Consider the following 9,563-nt stretch of genomic DNA (forward strand, 5'->3'; position numbering starts at 1 on the left):
AAAAAAAATAAATGGAATTTAACTCTTTCATGCTTACTTTAACTAGTTATTTTGGTTTTCTACTGGCTGCTTTAACTATAACCCCAGCTCTATTTATTGGCTTGAACAAGATACGCCTTATTTGAATTGACTGAATAATTATAATTCAGAAAAGAAAAATCTTTCTTTGGGATTCCTGGCATTCTACGACTCTTTTCCAGACTAATTAGGAATTCTTTTCTTGGTCATTGAGATTCGTGGATAATTTAGAGTACTATTTAGGGATAGATCGTACCTCTTTTTTTATCCCCTCGAACAAATCGAAATGATTGAAGTTTTTCTATTTGGAATCGTCTTAGGCCTAATTCCTATTACTTTAGCGGGATTATTCGTGACTGCGTATTTGCAATACAGGCGTGGGGATCAGTTGGATCTTTGATTGAGTCATTTTTTTTTGATTGACCTCCTCCAGACCAGAGAGGAGGTCAAATTGAAATTGGAGTTACAATTCAATTTTGTTAAGTTATTTTACTCTGCTTCGACATAAAATAGATGGAATCACGCTCTGTAGGATTTGAACCTACGACATCGGGTTTTGGAGACCCGCGTTCTACCGAACTGAACTAAGAGCGCTTTCATTCATTCAAAAAGAAAATCTTTTTCTATTCCTAATGTATCTCACGTACGTATAGTCTCCACAAATTCAAGTTATACCCACTTTACTTTAATTGATCTCGTCGCTACTGCCTATAAAGAAGAAAGAAGTAATAGGTAGGGATGACAGGATTTGAACCTGTGACATTTTGTACCCAAAACAAACGCGCTACCAAGCTGCGCTACATCCCTTTTCCAAATTAAATTGTTGTACAATGCCATTGTACACAATTCCTGTCTTCTTTTCCACATCATAATTTTCTTCTTCTTTCTATTTTCTTCTTCTTTCTTTCTCTATCTATATATAGAACCCTCGTGTCATTTCTTCTTTTTGGTCTCATATAATTAAGGAATTATATACATATAAAATCCAATATAATTTCGCCTATAAAAGAAGGATTACTTTTCCTTGCTAATATATAGGAAGAAGGGGTCATCTTTTTCTTTTTTAGGGATAGGAAAATTTCGTCGATATGGTTCATTTTATATATAGCATAACAATCTTGGGCAAGAGTTTATGATCATATATGTATTCCAACAAGGAAGGAGGATTTTCAATGCGGGATATAAAAACATATCTCTCTGTAGCACCCGTGCTAAGTACTCTATGGTTTGGTGCTTTAGCAGGTTTATTGATAGAAATTAATCGTTTATTCCCAGATGCTTTGTCATTCCCTTTTTTTTAATTCTAGTTATTGCTATGGGAGGGATAGATTTCTTCGTGATATGACAAAATTTGATCCTTTTCAATCTTTTTTTAGTATCGGAAGGAAAAAGAAAGAAAAGATGGATTGGGTTGAACCTCAGAGTCATTAAAAATTTTGTAAACCCCATTTTTGAAAATAGAAATTCAATTTAAAGGGGTACCCAAGCTAAATAAGGCCTCAGAAATCAGAGCATAGAAAAGGTGGGGCTGGCTAATTAAATGAAAGGATTTCGAACCAAAATCTTTGCTAATTCGACAAGGATTGTATTCTTTAATTATTTCTCTATTTTTTATTACTTAATTTAAGAATAAAAAAAAATTATTCTAATGAATTTTATTCTTCTTCTTCGGATTCAAAATAGAAGAATAAAAGAATAAGTAGAAGAATTAAGTTAAGTCAATCCAAAAAGAAAAGGAGGTTCATGGCCAAGGGAAAAGATGTTAGAATCAGAGTTATTTTGGAATGCATCAGTTGTGTTCGAAAAGGTGCCAATGAGGAATCGACGGGGATTTCTAGATATAGTACTCAAAAGAATCGCCACAATACACCCGGACAATTAGAATTCAAAAAATTTTGTCGTTATTGTCGCAAGCATACGACTCATCACGAAATAAAGAAATAGGAACATCGTGTGTTCGATCTTTCCAAACAACAGAAAGAGTAAGAACTTCATATTTAATATATAAAGAAAACATAGTATAGAATACAAAATACAAATCAACTCATCTGATTTCCGGTAGATATTATTTCATATGTATAGAGGGTATTCATATACTATAATATGAATCAAATAAGATATGGATCAAAGAAAAACTACTTCTTCTGGATCCTAAATTAATAAAATAAAGAAGTGAATTTTCAAATTTTCAAATTTTAAATAAGGAATAAATCATGTATACATCTAAACAACCTTTTCTTAAATCTAAGCAACCCTTTAGTAAATCCAAGCAAACTTTTAATAAATCCAAGCAACCCTTTCGTAAATCCAAGCAAACTTTTCGTAAATTCAAGCAACCTTTTCGTAAATCTAAACAACCTTTTCGTAGGCGTCCCCGGATTGGCCCGGGAGATCGAATTGATTATAGAAACATGAGTTTAATTAATAGATTTATTAGTGAACAAGGAAAAATATTATCGAGACGAATAAATAGATTAACCTTGAAACAACAACGATTAATTACTCTTGCTATAAAACAGGCTCGTATTTTATCTTTCTTACCGTTTCGTAACTATGAGAACGAAAAGCAATTTCAAGCCCAGTCAATTTCAATAATTACAGGTTCTAGACCCAGAAAAAATAGACATATTCCTCAATTAACGCAAAAGTACAATTCCAATCGAAACTTAAGAAACAACAACCAAAATTTAAGAAACAACAACCGGAACTTAAGTTCCGATTGTTGATGTTTTATTCGAATTCGAAAGGGCCAGACCTATATATATTATAAAGAAAGTAATCCAGCTCGTTGATTCCTACCACTTAATCTTAATTTATTGTATCTTCCCGGAGAGGGAACTCCGGGAATTCATCTTTTATTATTCCAGTATATTACTTTATTTATACCTTTAATTGATGATCTTTATTTTATTGGAAATCGTGTAAAGATTATTTGGATTTGATACAGCTACTTGTGCAAGCATTTTACGATTAAGAATCAATTTCTTCTTGTACAGGTTGTGTATTAATTTACTATAACTATCGAATACTTTATATACCCGCGTTGCTGCGTTTATCCGAGTGATCCACAAACGACGAAAATCCCTCTTTTGCCTACCTCTATCTCGATGAGAGGAAACAAAAGCTCTTTTTACCTGTTGGGTAATCATTCGATTAAGTCTTAAATGAGCCCCTCTAAAGTTTGAGGCAAATGAACGCATTTTTGTTCGTCGTCTCCGGGCTATATATCCTCGCGGAACTCTGGTCATTGAATCAAATTAACCTTAATGAATAACTAATGATTTCTCTTCTTTTAGCCACCCTTTTTCTCATTAATAACAAAACTAATTATTCCGATATATAAAATATTAATTCCAATGGCTTTTGCTATAGTAACCTTCCCAACCACGATTTTTTATTCCACTCCGTTCAGTTATTTCTATACGAAATAACAAATTCATTCTAATAATACTAAAAAAAATAGTGGGTTCCATCGTTTCTATGGTTCCCTTTTAAACGGTGAGGCCCTCTCTATACACCGGAGCCCTTTCTTTCATCAAAAGGTATTGCGAACTTGTATAGTCCACATTCTTTGGCTCTACCTATCCATTATAGAGTAAATAGCTCTTTTCACAATAAGAGTTATCCATACAGTGACGGTATTTAATTATGAAAGTTGGCTAAGTAGCTGACCCTGTTAGTCCGTTCTTTTAAGATAAAGGAGCATAAGCCTTTTTCTTTTTATTACTATTTCCTCCGCTTAATGGATAACCATTTGCTACCAATGGGAGAATTGCTTCTTATTTCCAATTTAGATAATTGGATTTGCACCAAAGGAAACCATAAATTCCATATACCATAGAAATCTAGGATAGAGAAGCTATATCCTATTCATTGGTACTAATCATGGATACTTCAATTTTTTTTATATTTGTTTGAAGTCATGATCTGAACGAGTCGCACATACACCCTAGCACATGTTCCTCGACGCTGAGGGCATCCTTTAAGCGCGGCCGTTTTTCGAGCATTTCGTATTGGCTGTCTTGCGTTTCTAATAAGTTGTTTAACCGTCGGCATGTTGTATGTATATAGAAAAAAATGGATTGGTTTAGATCCATCTTAACCTGATGATTGCTCATCATGAAGTCTTTCTATTTTCTATTAAATCGAGGAAAACACGAATTTAGCTGTGAAATAACTTTACAAGAAATCCGGACACTACCAATCCTTAAACATTTCTGGAAACCACACTGGATCAGTATCGCAGTGCTTGTCAATCATTTCATCCCCTACAATATCGACAAGTCCATAAGCTTTGGCTTCGTCTGCTGACATAAAAACATCCCTTTCCATGTCTTCGGATACAACCCAAAAAGGCTTGCCTGTTCTTACTGCATAAACCCTTGTGATCATTTCGCGAACTTTGTGTAACTCTTCTACTTCTAGTAAAAATTCTGGTGTCCTTGCCCGATAATAAGCACTAGCAGGTTGGTGAAGCATAATCCTCGCGTGAGGGAATGCTATACGCTTGGTGGGTTCTCCTCCAAGCAGAATGAAGGACGCCATGGAGGCGGCTATTCCGAGGCATATTGTATATATATCTGGTGTCACCGTTTGCATCGTATCAAAAATAGCCATTCCTGAGATTAGCCACCCGCCTGGGGAGTTTATAAACAAAAAAATATCACTAATTCCATCTTCTATACTCAGATATACCATGAGACCTGTAATATGATTCGTGATCTCGCAACGAATCTCTTGACCTAAAAAAAGTGTCCTTTCTCGATACATAACATTGTATAAGTCAACCCAAGTCGCTTCTTCATCTCCAGGAATCCGGTAAGGTACTTTTGGAACACCAATGGGCATATTAGATTAATATTATTAAATTTAAGTAAGAAAACCACACTTTAATATGGAAACGTAAGAATGGAACAGAAAGAAAGAATCCGCAGTTTATTGTCTTAATTTTTATTCTTATTCTATATGAATACTATAGATTCTATTAATACGTAGATTGAAAGGTTATACATATAAGGAATGTAAGACAGATTGAATAAAGAAAAAGGAATGGGTGATTCGAATGCTAAACAAAGAGGGGTAGCGATCTATTCTTCGTTTTTTCCAAATTGGCCAAGTTACCCATTGCATATTGGCACTTATCGAGTATAGAATAGATCTGCTTCTCTTTCTTCTTATGAACAGAATTGGCTTCTTATTTTTAATGGAATGAAATAAATATTCGCGCTTTCTGACACAGAATCCCCTAGAAGGGTTAGGTACATAGGATATGGATAGTCTTTTTCAATGCGATAAAATAAAGCGACATCGTGTCTATTTTTCTTTGCTAAAGGGGTATTTCCATGGGTTTGCCTTGGTATCGTGTTCATACTGTCGTATTGAATGATCCGGGTCGATTGCTTGCGGTGCATATAATGCACACAGCTCTAGTTTCTGGTTGGGCTGGCTCAATGGCTTTATACGAATTAGCAGTTTTTGATCCCTCTGATCCTGTTCTGGATCCAATGTGGAGACAAGGTATGTTCGTAATTCCCTTCATGACTCGTTTAGGAATAACGGATTCGTGGGGTGGTTGGAGTATTTCAGGAGGAACTGTAACAAATCCGGGTATTTGGAGTTATGAAGGTGTGGCAGGTACGCATATTGTGTTTTCTGGCTTGTGTTTCTTGGCAGCGATCTGGCATTGGGTATATTGGGACCTAGAAATATTCTCTGATGAGCGGACGGGAAAACCCTCTTTGGATTTGCCCAAGATCTTTGGAATTCATTTATTTCTTGCAGGGGTGGCTTGCTTTGGCTTTGGGGCATTTCATGTAACGGGTTTGTATGGTCCTGGGATATGGTATCCGATCCTTATGGACTAACTGGAAAAGTACAAGCTGTAAATCCAGCGTGGGGTGCAGAAGGTTTTGATCCTTTTGTTCCGGGGGGAATAGCTTCTCATCATATTGCTGCGGGTACATTGGGTATATTAGCGGGCTTATTCCATCTTAGTGTCCGTCCGCCTCAACGTCTATATAAAGGATTACGTATGGGCAATATTGAAACTGTACTTTCCAGTAGTATCGCTGCTGTTTTTTTTGCAGCTTTCGTAGTTGCTGGAACTATGTGGTATGGGTCAGCAACGACCCCAATCGAATTATTTGGGCCTACTCGTTATCAGTGGGATCAGGGATACTTTCAGCAAGAAATATATCGAAGAGTTAGCAATGGTTTAGCCGAAAATCTTAGTTTATCAGAAGCTTGGTCTAAAATTCCCGAAAAATTAGCCTTTTATGATTATATTGGTAATAATCCGGCAAAAGGGGGATTATTCAGAGCAGGCTCAATGGGACAATGGGGATGGAATAGCTGTTGGATGGTTAGGACATCCCGTCTTTAGAGATAAAGAAGGACGTGAGCTTTTTGTACGCCGTATGCCTACTTTTTTTGAAACATTTCCGGTTGTTTTGGTAGATGAGGAGGGAATTGTTAGAGCAGACGTTCCTTTTAGAAGAGCAGAATCCAAATATAGTGTTGAACAAGTAGGTGTAACGGTGGAGTTCTATGGTGGCGAACTTAATGGAGTAAGTTATTCTGATCCTGCTACTGTAAAAAAATATGCGAGGCGTTCTCAATTAGGGGAAATTTTTGAATTAGACCGGGCTACTTTGAAATCTGATGGTGTTTTTCGCAGCAGTCCAAGGGGTTGGTTCACTTTTGGTCATGCTACCTTTGCTTTGCTCTTCTTTTTCGGACACATTTGGCATGGCGCTAGAACATTGTTCCGAGATGTTTTTGCTGGTATTGATCCAGATTTGGATGCTCAAGTGGAATTTGGAACATTCCAAAAAGTGGGAGATCCAACTACAAGGAAACAGGCAGTCTGATACACATTGTTATAGTATCTTTCACCTCTCTTTTTTGATTTGACATGGGAAACATCTCCCATCCTTTCTTTGACTCTTTTTCTTTCTTTATATGGGAAATTCTCCCAAATGACAAATGAATAGGTGTGGAAGTTATAATTGTAAATAAACCAGGATCGAATCTATGGAAGCATTGGTTTATACGTTCCTTTTAGTTTCGACTTTAGGATAATTTTTTTCGCTATCTTCTTCCGAGAACCACCTAAGGTTCCACCAACTCCAACTAAAAGAATAAAATAATTTCATTTAAGTAAGAAGTCCCCCTATCTGGGAGACTTCTTACTTAAATTAGTCTCCGTGTTCTTCGAATGGATCTCTTAATTGTTGAGAGGGTTGCCCAAACGCGGTATATAAGGCATACCCAGTAAAGCTTACAAGTAAACCAGATATGGAGATGGCGACTAAAGTTGCTGTTTCCATTTTTATAGAATTTCAAGATTACAATGGATCTACGAAAAGATCGTGTATTTACAACTACAACGGAATAGTATACAAAGTCAACACCAATGATTAAATAGAATTTATGGCTACACAAACCGTTGAAGATAGTTCTAAACCTAGGCCAAAACGAACTGGTGCAGGTAGTTTACTGAAACCCTTGAATTCGGAATATGGGAAAGTCGCCCCGGGTTGGGGGACTACTCCTTTTATGGGGATCGCAATGGCTTTATTCGCTATATTCCTATCTATCATTTTAGAAATTTATAATTCTTCCGTTTTACTGACGGAATTTTAACCAATTAGGTTTCTACTAACTAAAACTAGGAAGTCAGAGTTTTTTCCATCCAAAAAAGCCTTTCTAGTTTAAGATCTACATTTCTAGATATTATGGTAGTTCGACCGCGGAATTTTTTTGTTTCGGTATCTCTGGAATATGAGTGTGTGACTTGTTAGAATTGATCCTATTGATAATACATAGAAAGGGGCCTGTTATCTCTATCAAGATGATTCTAATTCGTCAGATATTATTTATTCTAGTATCTGGAACACGAAATAGATAGAGTGGATCAAAAAAAATGGAACTATGATTCATACTCACTATTAAGACCTCGCAACCAGACTGAAAAATTCAAGTAGTTCTTAAATAAAAATAAAAAAGAAATTTTCTTCCTTCCAATTTTGTTTGCCCAAAAGACAACTTTTTTTCTCTCGATTTTGTCGAGTCATTACACTGATTCAATAAATGATTATCAAGCGGTTCTTATTCGAAGAACCCTTGCCTTTTGTTTAGCTTGAGACTAAATCATCGTGGCTCTAGTATGAATCTAAGGTTTTAATTGAACTGATTCATAGGATCTCAACAAGATAATTTCTATATTACGCATAAAAAAACAAATCCTTTATAGGGAAGAGAAAAGTCAAGAAGCCTCTAATGACCAACATAAGGAAAGGAAGAAAGAAAGACGCGCCAACTTGAGATTTTTTGGCATTATCATCACAAAGAAGATATTCCGGATTTTTCTTATTTGATATCTTCAAGGCAAATCGACCCAATTCAGTGGCTGATGAAGTTTTGAACCTTTTTTCTAATATTCGTTGAAAATTTTTGTGTTTCTGCTTGAGCCGTACGAGATGAAATTTTCATATACGGCTCTTAGAGGGGGACTCGGGTTAGTTACCTATCTCAATAAAGTATATGATTGGTTTGAGGAACGTCTTGAGATTCAGGCAATTGCAGATGATATAACTAGTAAATATGTTCCTCCCCATGTCAACATATTTTATTGTTTAGGGGGAATTACACTTACTTGTTTTCTAGTACAAGTCGCTACCGGTTTTGCTATGACTTTTTACTACCGACCAACCGTTACAGAGGCTTTTTCCTCGGTTCAATACATAATGACCGAGGCCAACTTTGGTTGGTTAATCCGATCAGTTCATCGATGGTCAGCAAGTATGATGGTTTTAATGATGATCCTGCATGTATTTCGTGTGTATCTCACAGGGGGATTTAAAAAACCCCGTGAATTAACTTGGGTCACAGGTGTGGTTTTGGCTGTTTTGACTGCATCATTTGGTGTAACTGGTTATTCTTTGCCTTGGGATCAAATTGGCTATTGGGCAGTCAAAATTGTGACAGGTGTACCTGACGCCATTCCGGTAATAGGATCGCCTTTAGTGGAGTTATTACGCGGAAGTGCTAGTGTGGGCCAATCCACTTTGACTCGTTTTTATAGTTTACATACCTTTGTACTGCCTCTGCTTACTGCCGTATTTATGTTAATGCACTTTCCATGATACGTAAGCAAGGTATTTCGGGTCCTTTATAGGGAAGGCATATCATAGAGAATTATAATTATCATATATCATATCGGGTAGGTTTTGGTATTTCATTGCTACAAGCATGGGTTATTGTAAAATAACACATGTCATTTGGATACTTCTCTTCAACTCCAAAGTATTTTTATACAATACAAATAGTTGAAGTTAATTTTACGAAAGAAAAAAGGCGGATTATGGGAGTGTGTGACTTGAATTATTGATTTGGCCATGCAGATAAAGAATTGGATCTGCCACATTAGAATTCACAACCAAAGGTGTCTCCGCATCCAATCAACATGTAAGTCCCCTACCTAGGAAGGATAGGCTGGTTCACTTGAGGAGAATATCTTCTATGATCATACCGCAACCATGTCA

At 36.2% G+C, this 9,563-nt stretch overlaps 2 non-coding genes across 2 annotated transcripts; both read right to left on the reverse strand.

Annotated features, from left to right (window-relative positions):
* Positions 1-538: 538 nt before the first annotated feature.
* On the reverse strand, positions 539-612 carry TRNAW-CCA (transfer RNA tryptophan (anticodon CCA)). Its single transcript has one exon. It is a non-coding gene; the product is annotated as a tRNA-Trp (tRNA).
* A 139-nt stretch (positions 613-751) lies between these two features.
* On the reverse strand, positions 752-825 carry TRNAP-UGG (transfer RNA proline (anticodon UGG)). The gene has a single exon. It is a non-coding gene; the product is annotated as a tRNA-Pro (tRNA).
* Positions 826-9,563: the final 8,738 nt, after the last annotated feature.

The sequence above is a fragment of the Aegilops tauschii genome, unplaced genomic scaffold, assembly GCF_002575655.3.
Source record: "Aegilops tauschii subsp. strangulata cultivar AL8/78 unplaced genomic scaffold, Aet v6.0 ptg000727l_obj, whole genome shotgun sequence".
NCBI lineage: Eukaryota > Viridiplantae > Streptophyta > Magnoliopsida > Poales > Poaceae > Aegilops > Aegilops tauschii.